General features: G+C 37.9%; 1 protein-coding gene across 5 annotated transcripts in view; it reads right to left on the minus strand.

Annotated features, from left to right (window-relative positions):
- LOC105223795 (CUGBP Elav-like family member 2) overlaps positions 1-26,105 on the minus strand; it is a 329,720-nt gene that overhangs the window by 277,694 nt on the left and 25,921 nt on the right. Inside the window, exon 1 of one of the 5 annotated variants that reach the window (XM_049446815.1) lies at positions 12,229-12,595. The exons of the other annotated variants lie outside the window; for them this stretch is intronic. The gene's annotated coding sequence lies outside the window, so the exon portion shown is untranslated. Of the gene's footprint in view, positions 1-12,228; positions 12,596-26,105 lie in introns of those variants that run through there. 5 annotated transcript variants of the gene reach the window in all.

The raw sequence follows: 26,105 nt of genomic DNA on the forward strand, positions 1-26,105 counted from the left end.
AAAAATAAAAACAACACCAACAAAGACAACGACAACGACAACGAAACAAACAACAACAACAAAGCACCAAGCAAATACGCCGCCAAGCAAACAGCCACACAGACAACAACAACAACAATATTGTTGCCCTGCTAAACAAAACTAAAGCGGACTTTTCGCCACGCTTCGGACCCGCAGCAGTTTATCCGGCAGTTGTCGTTGCATTTAATGGTGGGCGAATTTGTAATTAAATTTTTAAACCACTTTGCTGCATATTTACAAAAACAACAAACACACGTACACCACACACACACACAGCACAGCACAGATTCAGCGCGCGCTTCTATCGTATTTTTACGCGGCAGGGCGTAGGGGAGGGACTGTGGGGGGTCAGAGTGTTTACAGCATGTCGCGACATCCTTTCGCTTTGTGGGCGGGGCGACGCAGAAGGCGGATGTGCGCGCACAATAGCTAAATACATAGTTGTAGTTATTGCTATAGTTGTTGTTATTGTTGTTGCGCTAGGATGTCAACAGCTGTAGTTGACGCAAGGCAAGTGCCAGCAACAGCAGCAACAACAACAGCAACTATAAAATCTTGCACGGCGCAAAACAAAATGAAGCCAGCTAAAATATAGCCATGAATGAGGGGGGGATGCGGCGCGGCGCGGATGTGCACAGAGGCAGTAAAAACTACAGGAAGCGTGAGCGCATGCAATGAAATGAAAGCAATTATTATGAGAAGAGAATAGTCAACAAAACGCCTGCAGCATAGACAAGTAAACGGCGCGTGTGGCCACCTTCCCCCACCCCGTGCAACCCGCACCCGACAAAAACCACAAAAGCGACCGAAAGCGTTGCAAACGCGGCGAATGCCAAACGAACCGACAAAAATAGCTGTGAAAAGGGGCGACGCAAATATAGTGGGCATGGAAGGAGGCGCGCGCATACAAAATGAAATACTAATGAGATTTGCATTTATGGCTGTTTGTGCATATATGTGTGTGTGTGTCTAACAGCAAACCTGTGTAAATATGTGTGTATTTGTAGCATCAAAGCGCCGTTATGTATTATGGCGTCAGAACACGTGCACTACTTCGTGCCATTACAGCAATTGCCTTTGTTGTTATTATTGTTGTTGTTGTTGTTAGTATTCTCGCTTTTGAGTGGGCGCAACCAACAAACACAGCAGCCGTAGTCACAATGCAATCGTAGCGCTTAATGAATGTAAATGTAAACGAAATGATACGATACTGGCCGAACTCCGGCGCCAATGAATACTACTGACCGAAATGGGAGACGAGGCAGCGGAACAACGGTACGCAGGATAACTGGCAATAACGTCAACCCAAATACAAGATATGGTAGCGCTATTCAACAGCGCCACCACATTGTTGTTATTGTAGTTATTGTTCGCACAGATATTGATGACGACTGCAATGCACGAAGTTGCTAATATCGACAATGATGCCGTTACGCCAAAGAATCCTTGAACCATCAAGTACTTTATCCACACAGGCCCCGGAGTGGCAAATGCGCTGGGCAAAGGCAGCAAGCAAGGTCAAGTAAAGCAAGCAATGGCTGAATGGATAGAGGCCAAACGTAATAACGTCGCACAAAAGTGGAAATGCGAAAGCGTATGATGAGTTGTGGAAGTGGCCGAAAAGCAGTTATTAAATTATGGTGTACAGGAAACGCTTGAAGTTGCCAACGCAGATGAGGCATTTGGAAGCAAAAGATTTATGGTTGGAAAAGGGGTCGAGCGCAGAGTATAGCAGAGGTTATAAAAACAAATATTTAATTTACTTTCTTCGAGAGAGTTTGACTTATGGTTAACATTTTTAAATTGTGGTCATAATTAGTTTAGCGATGAAACGATCAGTGGCTAAATTTATACAATTTTAAGCTTTTTCTTACATATATACCCTGAGCTGGACTACTAAGTTTGCTACGAATTTTGTCATACACTGAAGTAAACGGCAGAAAGCCTATAAAATATGTACATAAAATGGTCAGCATGACGAGCTAAAGTGATTTCTCCATCTATCCGTCTATCTTTCCGTGTGTCCAACTCTCGTGCAAGAAGCACAGAGTAACGATGAAAGTTAGCTACTTTTAGACTTTGTCCCTGACTTTTATTTATTTTGGTTCTCTACCAATTTTGAGGGATATTGTAGGCATTTGAGCTGGAAGTGTAAGTTTGTCGGTATTATAGGGATTCTGGGTATCAATACCATCTCTTACTTACCGGAGGTGCAAACGGTAAGAATGGTTGTACAGTAGAATCCCGATTATCCGAATGTCCGATTATCCGGACTCATTCGTATCGGCTCTATTTGTCAATCGGATCCCATTCAGTTGTTACAACCGAAACGCATCAGGGGCTTCACGGCAATGAAACGATGTGATTCTTTACGTCAAAATTTTAAATTACATAGGCATTATGTAATACATTATTTATCGTTATAGCTCGGTTTTTATATTATTATATAATATCTAAACTACACTTGTAAAACTTATTACATAATAAAACTTTAATATATGTAATTTAAATATTGTTTGATTTGCTTTGGAATCGATTATCCGGATTTTCGATTATACGGAATACCCCTGGTTTTATTTGATCGGGATAATCGGGGTTCTACTCTATAGACGAGTGTTCATCTCAACTCTGTGATATGTATCCTAGTGCCGCTGCACAGTGTGGGCGCATCCACGTTACCACTAAGTATGGCAGGCATACTAACTTTGAGTGTCAAGTTGTGGGAGAGTACTCCTGACAGATTGAGAGAATTTAAGAACTCTACAAGGTATATAATTGCATCCTCAACTCACATGGAACTTACTGTAATATTCGGTTATACGTTTCTTCTATCAATTCATTTTTGCTCGCAAAGATAGCTCTTACGCAGAACCACTCCTCGTTAGCCAGTTTTTCTTATAAACTCCGAAATTTATTTTGTTGTTATATTTATACGTACGAATTGGGGTCATTTTAAGTATCTTGTTTTAATTGAAAAAGTTATGTACAAAGTTTCCGATGCATTATCCGCGAATTCATTTTCATTGCTTTTTCCCATAGGAATACGTTATTTTCTCGCTTTAAAGCGTAGCCTATGTGTTAGTCCAGAATGTCAACTAAGCTAACATACCAACTTATTAAAATCGCGCCAAACATACACACTCATAAACTTACGTCTTTATAATATTAGTCTGATAAAATTCTATGTCATAAGACATTTATTGTAAAAATAAACAAAAATCTTACTGTCAAGTAAAGCGAGGCAAATTATTATGTGTCGCACATACATAGGCTGCTATATATATTTCTGGACTAGGCAACACTAAGTGTTGCCAGGTGCAATCTGACATTTCCATTGGAAAGTTTGGCATTTTTTAGCATAACATCACTCAGAACGTTTTGTCATTTAATCGTGAATTGTTTTATTTACAGGGAATTAAAAAATTCATCTCGGCCAAAAAATGGAATTAACTCGTGAACATTTTCGTGCGATCATTTTTCACAACTTTCGACGTAGATTATCACGACAAGAGTGCATCGATGAACTAAAATCTTTGTATGGCTATGAAGCACCATCCTATAGCACTGTGAAAAACTGGTACAACGAATTCAATCGTGGCCGACGCTCGCTCAAAGACGAATTCCGTGAAGGTCGTCCAAAAACAGCCGTTGTGCCAGAAAACATCGATGCCGTACGTGAACTGATAATGCAAGACCGTCATTTAACATACCTTCAGATAGAGGCATGCCTGTACGAGTACATTTCTCCCACCAGCATATATCCAATATTGCATGAACACCTGGCCGTAAAAGAGGTTTGTTCTCGTTGGATCCCGCACAATTTGACAATCGCTCAAAAAAAGGCTCGTGTGGATTGGTGTAAAGAAATGCTGAAAAAATACGATCGCGGTGCTTCAAAAGACGTTTATAAGATCGTCACAGGTGATGAATCATGGATCTATGCGTATGAGCCCGAAACAAAACAGCAATCGACCGTGTGGGTCTTCCAAGACGAGCCAAATCCAACGAAAGTTGTTCGTGGAAGAAGCACTTCGAAGCAAATGGTCGCCTGTTTCTTCGGCAAAACTGGTCATGTGGCGACTGTTCCGCTTGAGCAACGTAGGACGGTCAATTCTGAGTGGTACACCACCATTTGTTTGCCTAAAGTCTTCGGAGAAATTCGAAAAACGAACAAGAGAAGACGAATCATTGTGCACCATGACAATGCGAGCTCTCACACATCGGCTCAAACCAGCGCCTTTTTGACCGGCCAAAACATCGAATTGATGGGTCATCCGCCGTATAGCCCTGACTTGGCACCCAAGGACTTTTTATTCCCACACATCAAGAAAATAATGCGTGGTCAACGATTTTCGTCGCCAGAAGATGCTGGTGAAGCATTCAAAAACCATGTTTTGGAGGTATCTCAGTCGGAGTGGAAACAGTGCTTCGAAAATTGGTTTGAGCGCATGCAAAAGTGTATAAATCTTGATGGAGAATATTTTGCAAAAACAATAAAACCATTTTCGTTAATAAATATTCCTATTTTCATTATTAGGCCAGAAATATATATAGCAGCCGATGTATTTTTATATACTAAACTTATGACTTTTCAAATTCAAATTATTGTGAATCGCCGATGAGAAATATTAAAATTTTGTATACTGTTTTCCGTAGAGACCACTGAATGGCGTTTTCAGAAGCAATAGCTACTAACAGCTTAAATTTTAGTGGCTTCCACCAAAAATGGAAATAGAAATGATGACAGTTTTCACACCTTACATTTTCGAAGTGCCTTTAACAGTTAAATCAATCATTTGTGAAGTCATTAAGGGATATTACGTAACGTGGTGTAATCTTATCTCTATTTTTCTTGAATTTTGATTTATCCCCATTTCTTCAGTTGCAAGTCTTACTTCAATCAAAACTTGAGGGAATTAACCAAAAGAATGCAATATTTCAGTTTTATGCGAACCAAATTCGATTCAAGGTTAAATTAGTACGGAATTTATTTATACGAAAATTATGACAAACAAAACAAATGTCGAATCTTCTCTGTTTCTATATTATTGAGTATATTGGAAAACCAAAAAATACTATTCAATTTACTACATATTTTTCTCAGTTAATTGACCTGTTTGAACTCCTTTTCAAATCAAGGTGTTATGGAGAATACAAACTACTATGAAAGAGCACTAAAAAGCCTTAAAATCTCATCTAACTTCTTATTGTTTCAAATATTTTCACTGGCATCTGCTCTATAGCCTTTTCGCACAAGATTTCGTTTTTCAATTAACCATCCTTTGCTCGATTAAAGCGCTAATTTAGATCGATTAACCATACGAAATGAATATCATGTTTTATATACATTACTTTTTAATTGAATTGAAATCAACTTGAAACAAGAATGCAGTTTTGCGGGTTGTTGTCCAGGCTGTAAATTTGGTTGTGTACATTGATAAAATGGCGATCAGCTGATGAATTTTAAAAGACAGCGTATCACTGGTGATCACAACAAATCACCGGTGATAAACTGCCAACTAATCTGTTAATTATCAGAAAAAATACAAACTGAAAAACACAAGCAAATATAACAGCTGATCGTTAGTCGGACCTAACGTTGATCGAGTAGTCGGCTGTGAGAAATTCAAAACCGGTTTTTCAATTATAATCTTAATGTAGTCAATTAATTTGTCTGAGCAAAACGGCTTTTATAACTCTGCTTAACACTTACGTTCATTGAATTCAAACTGCAGCAGGGTTTTGAACTAGGTTATGGAGTCGGAGGACAGCAAATGGTAGGATAAATAAAATAACTTTTCTATTGATTATAGTAAAATCGAAATGTCAGATGAGTAGTTTTAGTAAATTTAGTATTTTAAGAGGTTTTGAGAATTGTACGAGATTACTAAAGGCTTATATAAACGTCGAACTTTGATACCATAACTAATTGTGTCGCGTATTTTTTTCGACTTGGAACTTGTATCTCTTACAACCAGTAGGCGTAGGCAATAAAATGATACGGTTCGAAGACTTAACTTTTCTTTGTTTAACAATTTTGGATGCTCCGAGCACTGGAAAGTGGTGAATCGAACAAGAAACTAGTATAAATCTATTGGAATGTCATAATTAAGGAAATAAAAAATTATTATATTCTCTCTAATAAGGTATTGACACACTTTGCTGCCTTGAATAAAACTCAAAAACTTTGCTGTTGTAAATTTCTTGTTAAGCGAGCAGAGCTTCATTTCAGATTGCAACAAAGTGGTGAGTTGAAGACCGCTGGTAATGGAGGTATATTTTCGACATAAATGTAGAATAATATTTGACTGATGGCATGAGTTTTCTTCAGGAGTAGAAGGTTAATATTTTGAAAGCTTTTTCTGCTTTTATTCGTGGATAGAATAGAATTGGAAATAATTTAATCAACAAAAATTAAAATGTATAAAGGATATTAAAAGACCAATAAGGACGACATGAGAAGCTAATTTAATATTAAAAAGTCCAACAACATCCCCCGAATTTCACGTGAGTACCAAAGAACCAGAACTCAAGTATATATTTATTTCACAATTTTTATTTCATACGGTCCTTAATCACAAGTGGACAAGTGGACAAGTGAACTTAAGCCAACACAACATACCAACAACAACAGTTCATAAATTATTACGTAGCAACTAAAAGCATTTAAATACACCAATGAAGATTTGGCTAAAATTAAAAAGCACTTAATTATTGAATAAATAAATATAACATTTTAACACTTCACTGTTTTCTTTTAGCTGTCGCCGGTGCCACCACTTAAATGAGCAAAAACACTCTGCATTCACTGCGGCTTTTACACCGTTATTCGTAGTCTTCGTACTACTTGAGCCACAAGGGAGAGCGCGCGCATAGTCGTAGTGCTTATATAACAACGAATTGGTAAGAAAAAACATAAACTGAAATTGCAAGAGTTGAGTGGAATTGACGGCAGTGGCCCAGCGCCGGATTGGTGGCGGCAACAAGTATAGTATACACTCACAGCCATACATCCGCACATATACACACACATATATATATACCGTAAGACTTTATTTAAATATTTATTTAACCGCGACAGCGCCAGGACTCCGAGCGCGTCGCTTGGGCAGCGCGGAACACGAGAAGCTGCGACGGCGACGGTTTGCTGCTTAACGACTTGACACAATACGCCAGTGTGACAACTGTAAGTAAACACTATAAGAGTGGAATGTGCAAGGCGAAGAAGCTAAATTAAAACATTACAGCAATTAGGAGGGTAATGGAAATAAATGCACAAATATTACTTTTCTATTTTCTTTTGCGAAGGGGTTTAGAGGGACGACTTCAGCTTGGATTTATATGAAGAATTGGCTTGAGTAACAGGTTGCTGATGTGATTTTAATTGCCAAACTTGGCAGAATGGCGAATCGAACAAGCAACGGCTATAAATCAAAGGGATTAATGTAATTAAAAAGTGATGGAGTAATAATGGTTCTTTAGATTGCTTATATGCGAGGAAATAACACGACCTTAGTGGCACAGTTAGCTCTAAAAATATTTTTATGACTTTATTATTTTCCAAATATGGCATACGTTTTAGAGAGAAAAGTTTTGAGTCGCGGAAGTGCAATATATTAGAATGAATTATTCTTGCAGCTTATTCAAATAATACTATTTATTCAATAGCGCTCCTAAAGTTGAGTCCACTGACTTCGAATTTCGAGAGTAAATTTTAATAATTTCGATTTTTTATTGGATCGTATATCTTTCCGTGATGAAATGACAAACATTACTGAGAAAAAATATTAAAAGAGCGAGAAAAATTTGGTTTCGTTTACTGTTCCTATCGATTAACATTTGTACCGTTTCTATTGAAAAACCCGATATAACCTAACTTCTTCTATCGTTTCTGGAGTTTCTTTCATGCTTTGGCTTCACATAATTTTCAAAACTGTGTTCTAATTCCTCCGCCATTTTGTTAAAATCGCATAAATAAATGAGTCAAAATCAAAATATTGAATTTTCCGTGTTTGCTTAGCCCAACCTTGACAAATGGTGAATCGAACAAGCAATTCGTATAAATATTGAATAACTGAATCATAAAGGAATAGTATAGAAACAGCTAAAGTAATTAAATAAACTATCAGCACACATATTCTTTTGTTAAAATTAAATAGATAACTTTCTTTCACATGAAATTTTTTGGTAAACGAGTAGAGTTGACTCATAACGAACAGTGGTATGATGACTCGAAGATGTCTGCAAATAACCTGCTTATATCTACATATCTCAAGATATGCGCAGAGAAATTAATAGATTGTCGAACGACTAATTACAAGGGGTTCAAATATGAGAAGCTACTCAATTCATTTATATAGACTTTTTATTGATTCTGAGTCTTTTTGGTTTTGGACCATTTTGAGCTCAATCTTTATTTTTTCATATTTAAATTTTTTTTTAATATTCTTTTTTTCCATTTTTCTTTAAATTAAAATTTTTTTGCTTTTTCCAACAATTTTTATTTTGAATTTCTTTTTTATTTATTTATTTTTTTTTAATTAATTTTTTAAGTTTTTTTTTTTTTTGAAGTTTATTATTGTTTTGCTTATATTGTGGTTTATTATTATTACTTATTATTATTATTTTTGTAATTTTTGTATTAATATTTATTTTGGTTTGATCTGTTTTAAGCAGATACATGGCTTTACGCGTTTCAAAAATATAATTTTTTTATTGGCTTATTAAATCCTAAAGCATCTTTAGAGTATTGTCCTAAATTTTCAAGTTGATTCGAGTAATTATTTCTGAGATACAACCTTGAGAACTTGTGCTTTCGAGGTTAGCTAGGCTAAGTGTGCTGTCTTTAAACGCGTTTTTCTCGAAACTGTGTTATTGAAGTCGGTTGTAAAGATTTCTCGCGAACTACTCAACCGATCTTCATGAAATTTTACAAAGGTCTTTGAGATACAATTCTTAAACAATTAGGCACAGGGTTTTTTCGATTACAATTATTTGAAGAAAAAAAAACGCCGCGAAGTTCTCATTGAAATTTTAATTTTTTTTTGTAAAATTTTCTGCCTAAAATCCAGGTTTCATCCGTTTTTCTTCGTTCAAGTTCTAAGTTAAGAAATTAACTAAAACACAAATTTTTTCACTGATCCAGATTTTCTTGTAAGGAGTTGTTTTGCCAACCCGAGTGTATCCTTTTTCTGAGGAGTTACTGGAAATGGCATCGCAATGGCAATGATGAACTTCTTTGTTAATAGTGCATTTGTAACAATAAAAAATTCAAATAAAATATTTGATTTTTATATGCGAAAAAATTGTTGAAAATAGGATGTTTTTTACCCTTAAGACTTCTTAATTTCATTGTAAAATAAATGGTTAGAATTATTAAGGATTTTCGTCGGGAAGTATAATGATTTTAGATTCGATTTAGTTCGATCTCTTTTAAATCATTCTAAGAAAGGATTGACAATTCAATTTTGATTAAAACTATTTTCTGAACATTTTCGAATGCCCTGGTTAGGTCATGTGTTCGCTTGAACGATAATGATCCAACGAAATGTTCTTTGGATTCGAGATGCACGTGTCGCCAACGAAATCATGGCGGCATCCAACGGAAGGAGCAAGTACATGGCGATCATTGCGCAGTTGGGATGTACCACTGGCGCGACCCCACAAATGATAGAGGTAACTGGCGAAGGTTTGTCTTCTCGGCCCAGACCGATCCACCTCAAAGAAGAAGAATTTTCTGAGCACAACACTATGTTAACACCATTTTTATTCACAAAATGAGCTCTTCAAACATCCACAGACTGCTGGTGAACACTTTGATTTTCAAATTTTCAAATAACCGCTCAAAAGCAGAGCCGCAGTCAAATCTGGAGATCTACTAGATTGCTAGTCAATATCACTTTCTTTTGATATCAAAAGTACATAAAATTTTTTTTGCTAAAACTAACTGAGATCCAAACTCACTAGCACGTTCTTGTGGAAAAGAGTACACCACTTTTGAATAGCGCTTAACTTATATGCTTACTTTTCAGCAAATTGTACAAAAATTATCGTTTAGAATGATATGATTTTATGTACAAGTTTCAATCTTATAACGAGTAACATTAAAAAAAAGTGATTTGGTGCTGCGTAGGTGCTGTACTCTGATAGTATATCTCACATATTAGTAAAAAGCGATCTAATTTGAGTGTCAAGTTTCATTTATAATTCTAATTTTTTATTCAAGCTCTATGTTTTTTGTATAAAAGGAAGATAATTTTTGAGAAAAATATTTTTTTTTTGTTAATAAAGATTTGAATTTCAAATGGGCGGATATAAAATATTTCTAAAACGACGAATTTTATCTCAAAAAAAAATCTTAAAAAATGTATATTCAGCCGCTTCCTGTTTGCAAAAAAAATTTAAATAAAAGACACGTCAAAATAGGTATTTCATATAAAAAATATAAGTAAAAAAATTAATTTTTCCAATCCGCTCTAAAAAACTACAAAAAATAGTGGCTCAAGTATAAAAAGTGGTTATTATATTCCAAACTAAGTATATCGTTGTTCGTCCGGGGTAAACTCCCAAATTATTGAACCGATTTTACTAAAATTTAGCACAGTTTGATTCCACTTAAAAGATAATATATATCTCTATTATAAAAAATAATAATTATAATTTTGATGAAAAGGCGGAATATCGAAAAAAATCGAACCTTAACAATCACTCACAACATTGCACAGAAAAATACAAGACTTAAAGGTCAACGATAAACATTTTGGAGGTGGAGGTGAGGAAGAGACGTTTAGTTATCAAAAATATCTCCAGAAATTTTTTTGAAGCACACATTTTGGCTGAAAAGTTTAATCGAAAAGGTTCTGTTACAGTTCAAGTTCAGATTACTAGAGTTCCCCAATGCATTAGCTTTCGCCATGTTTGTAAATAGCTTCACGACAAAAGTATTAATTTTCAATTGAAATTTTAAAAATTCATAATTTCATTTTTCTATTGGCAAATATTTGAGTCCATAATTTTCAAAAATAGACCTCTGGTACAATGTCTTTTAGTTTTTGCCGACAAGAACGATTTTTTATACCGGCAACAAGTTTTCATGTATTCGTAAGTAATATTAGTTTGAGTTGAGTAGTCAAAGCAACGCTGAGCTAGATCTACTAGTATATAAATAGAAAATAAAATAAATAAATAAAAAACATTAAAATTAAACTAAATCTTCATATTGTAATTTTGCATAACAAAAATGTAATTTAAGAAACCCAGCGCTGCTTCACGCGCCATATTTGCCCTACCACTAGAATTAATGCTGCTCCGTTAAAGGCAACTGTTTTCATAATGGATCAAAATGGAGTTGCTGCTTTTGCTTAACAACTTCGTCACAATCTTCCCGCAACAACAAGCAACAATGCGGCAAATACAAGTACATACAAGCTTAAGTACAAATACACTGTGCATACATATAGACAAGTATGTGTGTAGTGTAACTGCATATTTGCCTATTTATGCATGTGCATACATTTAAGTATTTGACAGTCAACACTTCAGCGGCATATAAGGACAATTATTTGTATAAGCGCGCACAAACACACACACCCATACAGAGCGCACATATGATGTGTTGTTGGCAGTGATGTAAGCAATATGAGCTCTCTTTGTTAATGCGCCATGGCTGGCTGGCTGACTGACTGGCTTGTCTGTTATTATGGCCTTTTTACCGTTAACGCATTACCGCTTCCACAGCAAGTTCCTGTTGCCTGACGCCAATATGTAATTACAGCCATACATATGTGTGTATATGTGTGTGACTGCTCATTACAGCTGCCGGCTGCCGACAGCCGCGGTTGCTGATGCGCTTGCCGTCTACAATTTTTTTTTTTGTATTTTTTTTGCAAGCTGCCTTTGTGCAAGAAGTTAAGACTGAGTTGGGAATATATATGTATATGTGTTTATTTTATAAGTGTGTGTGTTTCTTTTGTATGTGTGTGTATTTCTTTTTCATATGGCTGTGTAACTCTTATATGTGTGCGTGTTTGTGCTTGCTCAGACTCATTTACGTGCTCATTTACACTTAAAATACGTGCATTGGCATATTGCCCTCACTGCTTGGCGCAGCGCCTTGCTCCCCAACACTCCCTCTTCGCCTTTCTTCTACACAACCCCACAGCATAGAGTTTCGTTTTTTCGCAATTCAGCGCCGTTACACACACTTACTTTCGCTTTGCTTTAATTACGCTTAATAAATAATTTAAAAAGCGCGCGCAATTTAATTTCAGCTTCCTTACAGCTGTGCTCGTCGGCAACAGCGGAGACGCTTCTCATATCCGGCCGGTTGTTGTGGAGCGCGCGCGTACTTTCGCTACAACTTCACTTGTTTTTTTGCTTTTGTTGCTGTTCGGTTTTTTAGTTTCCGACTTTTTGTATTTACTTTTTTCGATTTCTTTTGTCGTCTTGCCGCCGCGCTGTTGTGCGTTGTTGGCCTTCTCTGCACTTTCGCCTCGTCAGCGCCGGCTGATATGATATCAGTTGGTTAAATTTATGCAGCGCGCACCGTGTATTTATATGTATGTGTGCGTGTATTTATGTATGAGATTGTGTATTTATTTATGTATTCTCATATATATATATGAGGAGCGTGTATATATATGTGCAAAGGGAGCGCGCTTGCTTCCTACTATGTGAGCGTGTGTTTTTCTTGTGCGGCGCTCGACTTGTTATGTGCACTTTTTGCGCGCGTTTTTGATTGAATTTGTTGCTTTGTTAATTGAGCACTTAAAACGCTTGCTATGTACCGTTATAAAAGCAGGTGACTGTAGGCAGCGCCAGGCAGACAATTTTCGCGACACACGCGCGGCTGCACGCCTTGGTTTCAGTGCCGCTCAAGTAGCGCAAATACAAAATACAACAATTTTAAGCGCGCGTCTAACGGTTTTCGCACACTACCGTTAACTTTTAACGTTATTCACATTCAACGCTTGAATATTTTCACTTCAATTACTTTATTTCGTGCGCTCAACACTCTCTTGTTGCTTGCCGCTTAACGCAACGGCATACGCTTATTTCATGTGAAGCAGAAAAGCAGAAAATTTACTCGCGAAAACGCGTCAATACACCCGGACCGTACGAACGCACAATTTGTACTAAACGCTTGCCATTAACCGAATCCGCATAGCACCTTAGCCTTTCATTCACATCCGTTCTTGGCGAAAATTATGTGCGCTCCGTAAGCGCTTCGTTCGTATATGCGCCGCCACCCCCCGCAGCTAAGATTCCTGCACTGCAGGACCAGAGCATGACTTGCTGCAGCTCGCAACTCGCAGTGCGCTTATCAACACAGCAGCGAAAAGGGATATTTTTTAGTAGTAACCAACCAATAGCGCCGCCAACGTAGCCGCCGTGTTCACACGTCAAACTTTACTTGCGGATTTCCCTTAACTGTCAGTAAAGTTACTGCCGCTCTTTACGGCGCACGCTCTTTACAGTTTCGCACTCGTGTCTTTCGTTTAAGCGCTGCTCAGCTGTTCCGCTCGGCCGTCAGCGCTCGGCGCGACTCTCTGTTTACTACTTTCACTACTGTCGTCGTCGTGTCGTTTTAGTACACTTTGCCATGTTTGCACCGCCAGTTGTTGGCGCTTCCCTCGCAGCTCCTGTGTCGCTTTATCAGTCACGCCAACGACGAGCACCTGTTAGCCATGCAGGCCATGCCGGGCCGTTCCGAAAGCTTTACGCTTGACTCGACTTGAACGCACGTGCCCATCACCCGTGTCAATGGTTGTCGGTAGCTGGCGCAGGACATCACGCACACATACACACACGCAAAGACTCGCACTTATAGTAATGCGCCTGGACAACGAAGTCGTGCATTACACACTGGTCCATGCTTGATAGTTTCTGTTAGTCATACCGTAGATCATATCAATGAATGTATTAGCGCATGAAATAAAATTCGATTACCGGTCCTGTCATCGGCAAGTATGCCCACACTTTGTTGCACATAGTTTAAGATATATATAGATAAAGTTTTAGCGACTGCTTTTCTATATACTAAGGGGTTTAGCAGTTTAAATTTTCCAGTTATCATTCCTTATCACGATAATACTAACCCTCATATATATTCGCCTAAAAAAGGTCAATGACCTCTCGAATTGTTGACCACAAACAGCTAATAGATTACCCTTACCGTCACAAAACACATGGTCAAAAATCTTCAACCACAGAAAAACCGGTTGATATTTTCGCTAAGTGTATATTTTTTGGTTTTAAGCTTTGCTAGGAATATTCCCAAATAATGTTGAGAAATATTGCCAAGGTGACTGTCCGGTCAGTTAAAACTCTGTATCCGATTTGATGATGGTTTGCTAAGTATATATTTTTTGATTCCAAATCCTCTAGGGGGAGTTTTCAACAAGGAGCTCTCCGTCAATCTTTGCTGGATGCTACCGGACCACTGAAGCGTTTTTCAAGCAGAAATGGCTGCTATTAAGGTGACAGTAAACGTACCGCTACGAAGTTCAGCTCTTTTAAAGAAGTAAGCATTCACTTCAACATCAGAGTGGCAATATTAGTCAAGAAGTTTTTGTCCTCACTAGAAACAGCAACAAGCTAGCTCATTATCAGACTTATGTACGTTTCGGTGCCTGGTCATAACTGTATCGCTAGCAACTGCAAAGCCGACGAGCTCTGTCTAGTGTGGGTACTTTGCACCGCGCTCATTGGAAAGCGACAGAGTTGGATCTTCATTGGTATCTTACGATCTAGCACTGAACCAATGGACCCTGCATGTGCTTTGCAGTCGCTGCTCGACGGCCCGGTCCTGCGTGACTATTTGATCTAAAGTAGAAAGCAGGAGGTCTTCTGAAATGCTTGCCCTCAGCAAATTTCATTTTGCCGCAATCGGAGAGGTTCTTACAGGACATTGTCGAACTGATATTCGTGCGGTAATGCTAAAAATCTTGACGGACACTAGTTGTATGCTGGAGGATGAGGCGATAACATTTGAACACTTTTTCCTCCATTGTTCAGCTTTTGCAACACTGAGATTGAAACATCTCGGAGTCTTACATTCTGCGAACCATGAGACATAGCAAAGCGCTTTGTCGATTTCTAAGAGTCTTATGATAAGCGTTTTGAGTAACACTACGAAACGACGTTCTAAGCTGTAAGATCTCATTTAGGATCGAAATCTTAACCCAACCTCACCTTACCTAAGGTTCTCTAAAAACACTACCTTATTACTTTTTAGAAATACATAGGCTGCTATATATATTTCTGGACTAGGCAACACTAAGTGTTGCCAGGCGCAATCTGACAATTCCATTGGAAAGTTTGACATTTTTTAGCATAAGATCACTCAGAACGTTTTGTCATTTAATCGTGAATTGTTTTATTTACAGGGAATTAAAAAATTCATCTCGGCCAAAAAATGGAATTAACTCGTGAACATTTTCGTGCGATCATTTTTCACAACTTTCGACGTGGATTATCACGACAAGAGTGCATCGATGAACTAAAATCTTTGTATGGCTATGAAGCACCATCCTATAGCACTGTGAAAAATTGGTACAACGAATTCAATCGTGACCGACGCTCGCTCAAAGACGAATTCCGTGAAGGTCGTCCAAAAACAGCCGTTGTGCCAGAAAACATCGATGCCGTACGTGAACTGATAATGCAAGACCGTCATGTAACATACTTACCTTCAGATAGAGGCATGCCTATGCATTTCTCCCACCAGCATACATTCGATATTGCATAAACACCTGGCCGTAAAAAAGGTTTGTTCTCGTTGGATCCCGCACAATTTGACAATCGTTCAAAAAAAGGCTCGTGTGGATTGGTGTAAAGAAATGCTGAAAAAATACGATCGCGGTGCTTCAAAAGACGTTTATAAGATCGTCACAGGTGACGAATCATGAATCTATGCGTATGAGCCCGAAACAAAACAGCAATCGACCGTGTGGGTCTTCCAAGACGAGCCAAATCCAACGAAAAAAAAAAAAACATTTTCGTTGATAAATATTCCTATTTGCATTATTAGGCCACAAATATATATAGCAGCCCTCGTATTGCCGGTTGTCAGCTCTGCTCGGTGAAAATCCGTTGCCATCCAGCGTTCAAAACCTTGAAATTTCTGTTAGGATCGACCTTTTAACCCAACCTTACCTAACCAAAGGTTCTCTATGAACCTAACTTTGAGAAATACTGCCGAGTTATCAATCCTGGTTGGTGAAAATCCGTTTCTGTTCGGGTTACGAAGACCAGACTGTCATGAAAATAGACCACTACCGATTTGCTAAGCATATGAATATGTACTGTCTATATAGGATAAGATCAAGTACTATAAAAATATATCATATTTATATAAACAACAACAAGGCGCAAATTCAGATACGAATTTAGACACCACCAAAAATAATGAAAGCATGTAAGCCTCACATTGGATGAAGAAGAATGTAGTACTACTTAAATCAACTAACTGCAGCGTTACACCTCCTATTGGACCCTCCAAAATATGGTGATGTACAGATAACAAAGACAGGATATTACTTTTACAATGGGAAATCCCGTGCATATTTTTTAATTGAAAAAAAAATGGTCCAGAATCGATTTGAAATTGGCGGATGCTTTCATTTAACGAATAATATTAAGTTGCAAAGCACAAAAAGATAAGAAGGACTCGACCAACTATTTAAAGTGGGTACCAGCAGACGGTAACACGGTGTCTACACCATTAAAGAAGAAGAAGTATATGCTAGTAGAAAATTTGTAAGGAAAAAATATGTTCTGCTTATCTCTCTCAAGTATCTCTAAAGGAAATATTCATCCTATCCCAGTTTCGTATTCGACCTGGGGAAATAAGATGAATATTAGATATACTCAGAGAAAGAGTATGAGGTTTCACATAACTAAAGACGAATAAATCATACGAGTACTTAACATGATTGATAAGTTAAACAAGTTTTGGGCTTGGTGAGTTCCCTATTAAAAATTCATTTGGCGATACACCACATATTGTTCCATGAAACTATCAGAGAGTCAACTTTCGGCATTTTAGAAAATAGTTTACCAGAGCCTTTGGCTTCCAATCAATAGTGTTTACAACTCCTCAGTCTTACGCTACACAATTTCAGTAGCATAAGGATTTTATTAATCGGGTGGTAAGTAACTCATCTCTTTGCCAATAAAACACAACAATATAATCCATCTACGCTTATTTTTCTTGGCCTAATCTCTAAAAACATTTATTTTCTTCGCTTAGGAAACATTTTGCTATTTGACAAGGCATATGGGGTTGTAGGCCGCCACCTTTTGCCCAGAAATGGCTTTTATTGTGCAGGCCACAGATTGATTAAATTGTTTTATTCAATTAGCAGTTTTAAGAGCACACTTTTCTCTCTCTTGTCTCCAGGGTGCTCCCTTCAAGTTCGCATAAGAGCTGAGCATGCGCTCAAACCTCTATTAATAAACAAAGCGGCGCTCACAGGATATTTTCTCTTTTGAAACAGCTTCCTAAGGACAGAAGAGAAGCAGGTGAAAACTTGCTTACAAAGCGTAGACCTGACATAATTAACTTTGGTAAATAATTAATCATGCGGTAATTTATCTGGTAGCAAAGAAAATGTTAATAAGATTCACCAACAATTTAAGAAGAAAGAGGAGTAAGTGGAGTTAGAGATGCATGTTGGTAAGAAATAGAAGGATGTGTATGAGTTTCTACTTATTAAACAGGAATCGTTCAATTTTTTACAATTTATGGATTCCCAATCAATCTACAGAAATGTACGGAGTAATTTTCTTCTATTGTTAGGTCTCTAGAGAAGGTAAGCTAGGAAGGCATTGTTAGGACTGAAACTTTCACAAGTCGGTCCCAAATATATACTCGAGATGCTCAAACATAATTATTGTCTTAGATTTATATTGAACAATTCAAGGGCCACGTAATTAGTAGTTCTTGTTTTGGTGATTTTGGTACTTATAAGGGTGTTTTCTCGGTGAACCAAGACTGTTAATGCAACCATTAAATATGATAGTTGAAACCCAATATCATCGTACCTTTCCAGACTTGTATCGCAATATTCTATCCGATAGATGTCACCCTCAGTCATTCAAAGTACTGTGTTAGACAGTCACAAAAGAAAGCAAAAATGGGGCTTCGAAGAACTCTCTCTCTCTCTTTTTAGAACAGGACTACAGCAACCTTCATCGGTTTTTGGACCTAGGAAGAATTTTCAGAGGTTCATATCTATTTTATCTAAGGATAATTCACACATCTCGATCCTAAATACGATGGATAAGCTCTAACTTAAATTGACCTTTCGGGATATTTTCTGGTAAAATCTAAATCTTCAGATACTGGTGGATATTGCGTCGAATACTCTCAGAGCTCGAGAATTCTCATCCATTCAGACGACATGACTCATCAGATGTTGTCATCGTCCTTGACTCTGCACCATATAGCAGGACAGGAATGATGAGTGACTTGTAGAGTTTGGTCTTTGTTCGTTAATAGAGGACTTTATATCTCAATTGCCTACTCAGTCTGAAATGGCACCTGTTGTCAAGGGTTGTTCTGCGTTGGATCTCGAGGCTGACGTTGTTTTTGGGGTTAATGCTGATTCCAAGATGGTCGAACGAATGGATGGAGAATGGAGTCATGTGTAAAAGTTCAGGAAAGTTCTCTGAGCGGCATTCACTCGGGAGTGGGCAGAAACGATTATTTAATAAATGGCTCAAGCAACTCTCAACTTCTAGTCCTAGACCAAGTATCTTCTGGGTAGCCAAAAAATATCTGTTTTACAGTGAGCCAAAGTAAGAAGGCGACGCATCCGTCGAATCACAAAACTGTCAATACCAACTGCAAGACCTGTTAGTCCGCTAGCATAGAACTCATCTCCGTTCTGATAGTACCAGGGCTGATGGGTTATTGTCAAATACGTGATGTGATATGTGACTAATACACGTTCAATATGCAAGCTAGAAAGAATTATAGAGTTCCAACAGATATCACCTACGACACTAAACACGATTTTATGATTGTATTTCGAATACGAAAAAGATTCTACCAAAGTCGATCAGAAAATTCGAAGGTTCTGAGGGCGATTTCGAAATCGGTTTATACACAATGACAGAGACTTTTTGACTGGTATTGTTCAGTAACGTAAGCCTTGGTCGTTCCAGTGTTGTTCAAAATTTTTAATTGTTGAATGCCGGATGTCGAATATGGATGTTAGTCAACAGAGGGTCGTTACCAAATTTGTTTTATAAGTCGATCTTTTGAATATATCTCCAGTCTTTCGCACACTCACAAATAACTATTTACAAATACATATAAGTCAAAAATAGTGTCATTCTGTACGCTTGAGAGACCGGATAAACTTGTTTTGGTTAACAAAGTAAATAAACAATGACGGCAACAAATAAACAATTTCACGGTACGCGTACGCGGGCTGCAACGAACCGGCAGAGCTTACAATGAAAAAACGCCAGGTTCCCAAAAATATTGCGCACCGAAATATCCTTCAGTTTATTAATATGCTTAGGCATATTGTTTGGGCGTTGAAAAGCCAAAAAAAACCAAAAAAAAACAGCAGAACCGCAACAACATTGACTACCTCAGCGCCAGACCCCAGCGCATCCACCGAAAATTGGAGGAACAACAGCGCTCCACAAAGTACAAAAGTAAATATAAACAAACAATTTCGTGCATGCGGGTGATGTTGAACTTCGGCGGGAAGGTTACGCAGCAGCGCAACGAAACGAAACAAGTAATCGAGCAAAAGCGGCGCATCTTGTAACCCCGTTGCGGTGGTGTGCCACGAGCAGATGCACAAGTACCAGATACATGTACCCTAATTGTTGTGAGTGGTGCAGCTGAAAGCGGCAGCGATGATGATGTAAAAACTTTGGCCCACACAAACAATTTTTGTTTACAAGCAAAAGTTTCGCTTGTGTCTGGCTGGCGTGGAGTTAAAAAGCAGACACAGATACGCTTGCGATTGTCAAGAGACGCTGGGCGGAGTTCAACAAAGTTGCTTTTCATGCACCGTTCCATTCAAGGTACCGGCGGTGAATGCACCAATTAATAAATATTTGTAAGCGACGTCATCAAGAATTGCAAAAAATAAAGATTACCTTGTTAAATTGAGATATTTCGGAAATGCTTATTTAAAAGGAGTAAGTGGGTTCGCAATGCCAATGTAGTGTGGTGAGTGGTGTTCTTTGCTAAAATCTAGGCTCGGGAGCGAAATCAGCTGCAAGATAAGAGGTGTTATTTAAACTATCCACAAGAACCCTCGGCCATAGCTCAAGCGGCAGGGAATCGGTGATAAAATAGACCACATACCTTCAAGCTTAATCGGAGAGAGAAGATTTCATGTAACACTAAAAGAGAGTGGATGACACAGTGGAAAGCGATCCACCAATAGAACTTTCAACATCTACACAAACGGATCCAAAATAACTGAAGAAGTAAGTGCCGAGATTTATTGCGCGGAACTAGATCTCAGGCGACAATTCAGGCCTGTCAAAATACTGCAATATATAAGACCACCAAAATATGCATACATCGAGAGTGAAGAGGCAATTGAAACAGTAATCCCGGGTTCCAGTCCACATGGGCATTCCGGGAAACGATATAGTCAATAAGAATGCCAAACCTTGCATACGCTTGCTGTACTGAACCAGTTCAGGAAACACACATGTCGTAGAAGACGATTCACAATGAAATTTCCGAAAGAGCTGGTAGACTTATCTGGGTGAGATGCATGCTTTTTACTAACACGAAAGGACTACAGGACGGTTTTTAGTCGCATTAGCAGTATTATTGATGAAACATATAAAATGTTCAGGACATATTGCTCATTTGCTGCAAGACCGGCATAAATCAAAAAACGTGATTTTTGAGTTAATGCTGCAGAAATGTTCGTTATATCATACTTCATGTTGAGTGAAAAATTCATATGAATACCTCTTATATGCTTCGCTTGAGAAGAGAATGTATTTCCTGCTTTCCGTGTAAGGTTGGAGTCAGTTGAAAACTTTGAATGCGTTTTCTGGCAAATCGATTTTTTTGACTTATGCCGGTCTTGCAGCAAATGAGCGATATGTATGTACATAGGCATGAGACACTAGAATCCTTCCTCTGCTTCTGTTCGGCTTCATTTAGAACTTTGCTTAGATATCTACGAACTTCGCAGTTTAAGGAACTGGGTCAACTACCAGAATTATATATCAAGTCTCTATTGACCTTCGCAAAAAGTATTGATGTTCACCACCACGTTAACTTCATCTCTACCTAACCTATTAATTTAAGATTTCAAACAATTGGCAACTCTTCTCAAAAAATACTTCGCGCATGCCTTTATGAGATCGCATTTTTAATTTTCCAATTATTAATTTATTTTTACAATACTATTAATTGAAAATTTCAATCAGTTGGCAACCTCAGAAACCAATTTAAAATGTAACCTTTCTTTAACATCTTTGGTTTGATACTAATACTGAAAAAATACGTTTATTTCGAAGACCATCTTTAAAATAAAACATTTTTTTATGAAAATCATGCATATGAAATTGGTATATTCAAACAGATGGCAACTCTTTACAACAAATATTTTCCACCTATTTTCATCAAAATGCCTTTCCACAAGGCTTTTTTGATCTTATAAAATTTTTTAAATTAAAAATTACAAATAGGTGGCAACTCTTTTCAAAAAATATTTTCAACAAAATTTTCAAATTTCACAAACAAAAAGGTTGGTTTAGATTTTACAATTTTTTTATTATTTAAAATTACAAATAGCTGGCAACTCTTAAAAAGTATTTTCACTTATTTTCAACAAAATGCCTTTCCAGAAAGTTTTTTTGATCTTATAAAATTTTTTAAATTAAAAATTACAAATAGGTGGCAACTCTTAACCAAAAATATGTTCAACATATTTTCAACAAAATACCTTCTCACAAGGTTGGTTTCGATTTTACAATTTTTTTTAAATTTAAACTTACAAATAGGTGGCAAATCCTTACAAAAAATATTTTCTAACATATTTTCTACAAAATGGCTTCTTAGAAAGCTTTTTTGATTTAATAATTTTTTTTTAATTTAAAATTAAAAATAAGTGGCAACTTTTTACAAAAAATATTTTCTAACATATTTTCAACAAAATGGCTTCTCACAAGGTTGGTTTTGATCAAATACATATATATTTTTTTAAATTTAAAATTACAAATAGGTGGCAACTCTTTACAAAAAATATTTTCAATTTATTTTCAGCAACAAGCCTACTAACAAGGATTTTTTAATCTTGAAATTTTTTTAAAATTAATAATTACAAATAGGTGGCAACGTCATATTTCGTTTTTTGTTTTATTTTCAACTTTATAATTTTTGCTGAAAACAGTTGAAAAAATATTGTAAATGGAAATTATACGATCCAAGTGGGACTCATATCGTCTGCTTAGACAATGTCACCACACACTAAAGAAGAACCTTCAACTTTGTCACGCAAATGATGCTCGTTCTCTTCTATTTACTATTGTTCGTATTTGTGATATGCAACTGACATTCGTTCATATTCAAGGTGCTAATGGCGAATGATTAAAACTTTAAGACATTGCGCTTAAACGGCTCCTTGGCCGATCTTGAAGTCTTCCTGCTTTAACGCACATTCCGCTGCAACTCTGTAAGCCGTGTTTCCATTACTGTGTCCGCATCTTAACAATACATAAATATATACAATGCAATCTATATGTATATATACATAGATACATATGTAAGTCCTTGTAACCCGCTAGTACATTGTTGTAAAGCGTCAACCGCGTTTACTCAATGTTTAACATTTGCATTAGTTATCTCCCCAATATTTCGCTGTCTTTGGCTTTTTGTCGCAGCTTTCTATTTTGATGTTGCCACAGTGCCATTGTGCCGAATGGCTGGAAGTTCTTGGAAACGAGTGAAACGTGCAACAACGCCAACGTGCATACCATGCCGTTTGTCCTGCGTGGAGCCAAGCTGGCGCCATTGACTCATCGACCAGCGTCACAATACGCGTCGTAAAACCACACACACACACTCACGCACATCCGCACAAAACACTAACAAAAGCCATCGCAGAAAACACGCATCAGATTGACATCGAAGCGCTGGAGTTGCTGGATTTCTCTTAACCTCTCCCAAATGCATGGTGCGCCGTAGCGCTGTGTCTTCTTGATGTCCGTGAAAGCAAACAATGCTTTCACTGGCTGGTCCTTGGTCCCGAACTCAACTGTTGTACTTCAGTATACATCATTTGCATGGCTGCATGCACTCGGTGGTCGCAGCTAAAAGCATTGCAACCAACTCGTCACTTTAGCCCACACACACCAACGCACGCGTGTATCTATGCAGTGGTGTCACACGAAGAAGACGAGTGTGAGCCGCGACTTCGCAATGTCATACTGTAATATTTTGGTCAGCTGATATCGCTGCTTTTTGCGCTGGCTGGCAGGAAATAGCAATTTGTAATAACAACATAGGTACTTATGAGGTTGCGTAATTTTCATAATGCATGGCAACTCCCGGAAATCATTCCACAATAAGCTTATAAGCAACTAAAAAAGGCGTGGATGTAGCCCAAATCGCCCACACAAAGGTCTCGCTTTTCTAACTGCCCGACTTCCACTGAGCTGATCACCTCCATTGTAGGTTAAAAATTAAGTAGTCAGAGAAATTCCTTGTCAATATCTCTATATAACGTTTTCTCTCCAATTAGATTATTAGCTTTACTCTTACTATATAACATATTATTATGGCTGATCAAAGATAGGACGTGGTCTGCTATGTAGTCCTTTGTGTTTAAGTCTTGACCTCTAAAACGCGGCACAGTGAAGAAAGAAGTGCTGAGTTGTTTCCACCACATTTTCTTCCATAGAGCTTCTGCAGATGGCGTCTGGTAAGATTTCCAACCTTACAGCATGAGCGGCAATAGGTTAAAGGTCTTTTAAAAGCTCCATAACTGGGGAGAAGCCAGCTTTAGTGAGGGCAAAGAAATCGCTAGATCTCCTGCGATCGATTTTGTGCCAAAAGGCTTCTGCGTCAGCGCATGTATCGGTGATGGCCCGCTCTGGGCAAGCTTCCGCGAAACCCAGCTATCTGGTAGTAAAACACAAGGAGATACAGGCGCATCGACCCGCACAAAGACACTCGATGCTGATAGCGAGGTTAGACACTCCTTGACTACCCTAAACGCACTGTTAATGAGTTCAAGGCTACTATCGCCGCTATGCTAACAAAATTAATGGTCACTTCATCATCAGACATCAATATTAGTTACATAGAAAAACTTCGGACCCAATCCAGAAGAAAACCAAACATTTCAAAAGAAACTTCAATTCCATTGAAAGAAATCTTAACAATCTTACAAGGAATAATATTTCAATCAATTGAAGGTTAATTTAACATATGTAAATTGCAGTAGTAGGGGAAAAATTATAAATGAGTAGTACTTCAAGAAAAAAGTTTCAGATGTAAAATAAAAGTGCAACCATTTTATTGAGAAACTGTATCTTAGGTCGGCGGAATGACTACAAAAGACATTATGAAGCTGAGCCCCAAATCAAAACGAACTTATTCTTTGTTATATTAAACGACTATGAAGAAGATAGTCTAGTAATACTCCACTTGAAGAGCAACTAAGCCATGGATACCGCTGAATTCGAGTGCAGCTATTCCTCTCTTTCAAGTACCTTGGGGTAGTCTTGGACTGCTTTGGCGGCACAACATCGAAGAAAGAGTGATGAAAGCCAACAATGCTTTATATGCGTGCAGGCAGATGCTCGGCCCAACCTGGAGGCTCTCTCCCTCTCTCTTATGTACTGATGCTGAACAGCTATTAGGCGACCGATTCTGCTGCTTTAGGTACAGTAGCATGGCGGGCAGACGTACAGAATACCGGAAGCCAATTTAGAGGCTCGCTGCGCTGTGTATTACGGGAACTTTAAGAACAACCCCAAGGGCGTCTTTTGAACTAGTACTAAACCAGCCACTTATAGACTTGAAAACTACGCAGCAAAATCGGCGGGACGACTACTGGCTACAGGAGAATTTATAAACGTGCGGAAATATACTATACTGTTCAGAGTCAGGCATAGGGCAACCTTTAAGTCTGCGGACCTCTCCGGAATATTTCTATCTGAAGTCTTTGCTATTGCGAAGTCCATAGAGCTGACTTTTAATGCACCTGCAGGCAAGGCCAAAGTCAACATCTACATACGTAGACAGCCAAGCAGCAATCAAGGCAGTAATCTCGAACCGCATATCAGCCAGATGTGTCTTGGGAAGCAGGGCAGCAGTAGAAAGTGTTGCCAGAAGTAAGCAACTTCACTTCTACTGGGCGCCAACCCACAAAGGCTTCGAGGGCAATGAAATAGTGAACGAGATCGCCAAGAATGGTGTACGAAAGCATGAACAACATTGGAAAACTCATGCATTATCTATACGACGATCTTGACAGAAGCATGGTAAAGAAAATCAAAACCCGATGGACTGTGCAATCTGGGTGTAAGACTGCAAAAGTCATGGTAGACCGGAAGTACACAAAATTCCTATTCGTACGCGATAGAAAATACTGTAGGAACATAATTGGTATACTAACTGATCAATGGTGGCAACCCACGCCCGTAGGATGGCGCTGACAGATCGAGAAGACTGCAGAAAATGTCTAGAGCAGAGTATAGATCCATTAATAATCACTAGTTCGTGTCTGGGTTTGCAATATAGTTGTCGACGACATTTAGTTCGAACAATACGGCGCTTAATCAGATAAATAGGTGGGTTATTTCTACTGAATGCCTTCAGAATACTTAAATTTTCAAAGTCCATGGAACATCATTATCACTTATCCTTATTTACTTATACATAGCTGTAAAACCATGAAGTTTTTCAATAAGTAAAATGAACTCTATAGTACTTAGATTTGTTGACTGAAAACAACTCGAGATAAACTAATACAATTATCGTAAATACAAACTGAGTTTTTGTGTAGGATCTCAGTGCGCTAACTAAAACATTTCATCTCTAAATATAGTAAGAAAATGCAAAATGATTATTTTAATAA

The sequence above is a fragment of the Bactrocera dorsalis genome, chromosome 1, assembly GCF_023373825.1.
Source record: "Bactrocera dorsalis isolate Fly_Bdor chromosome 1, ASM2337382v1, whole genome shotgun sequence".
Classification (NCBI taxonomy): Eukaryota; Metazoa; Arthropoda; class Insecta; order Diptera; family Tephritidae; genus Bactrocera; species Bactrocera dorsalis.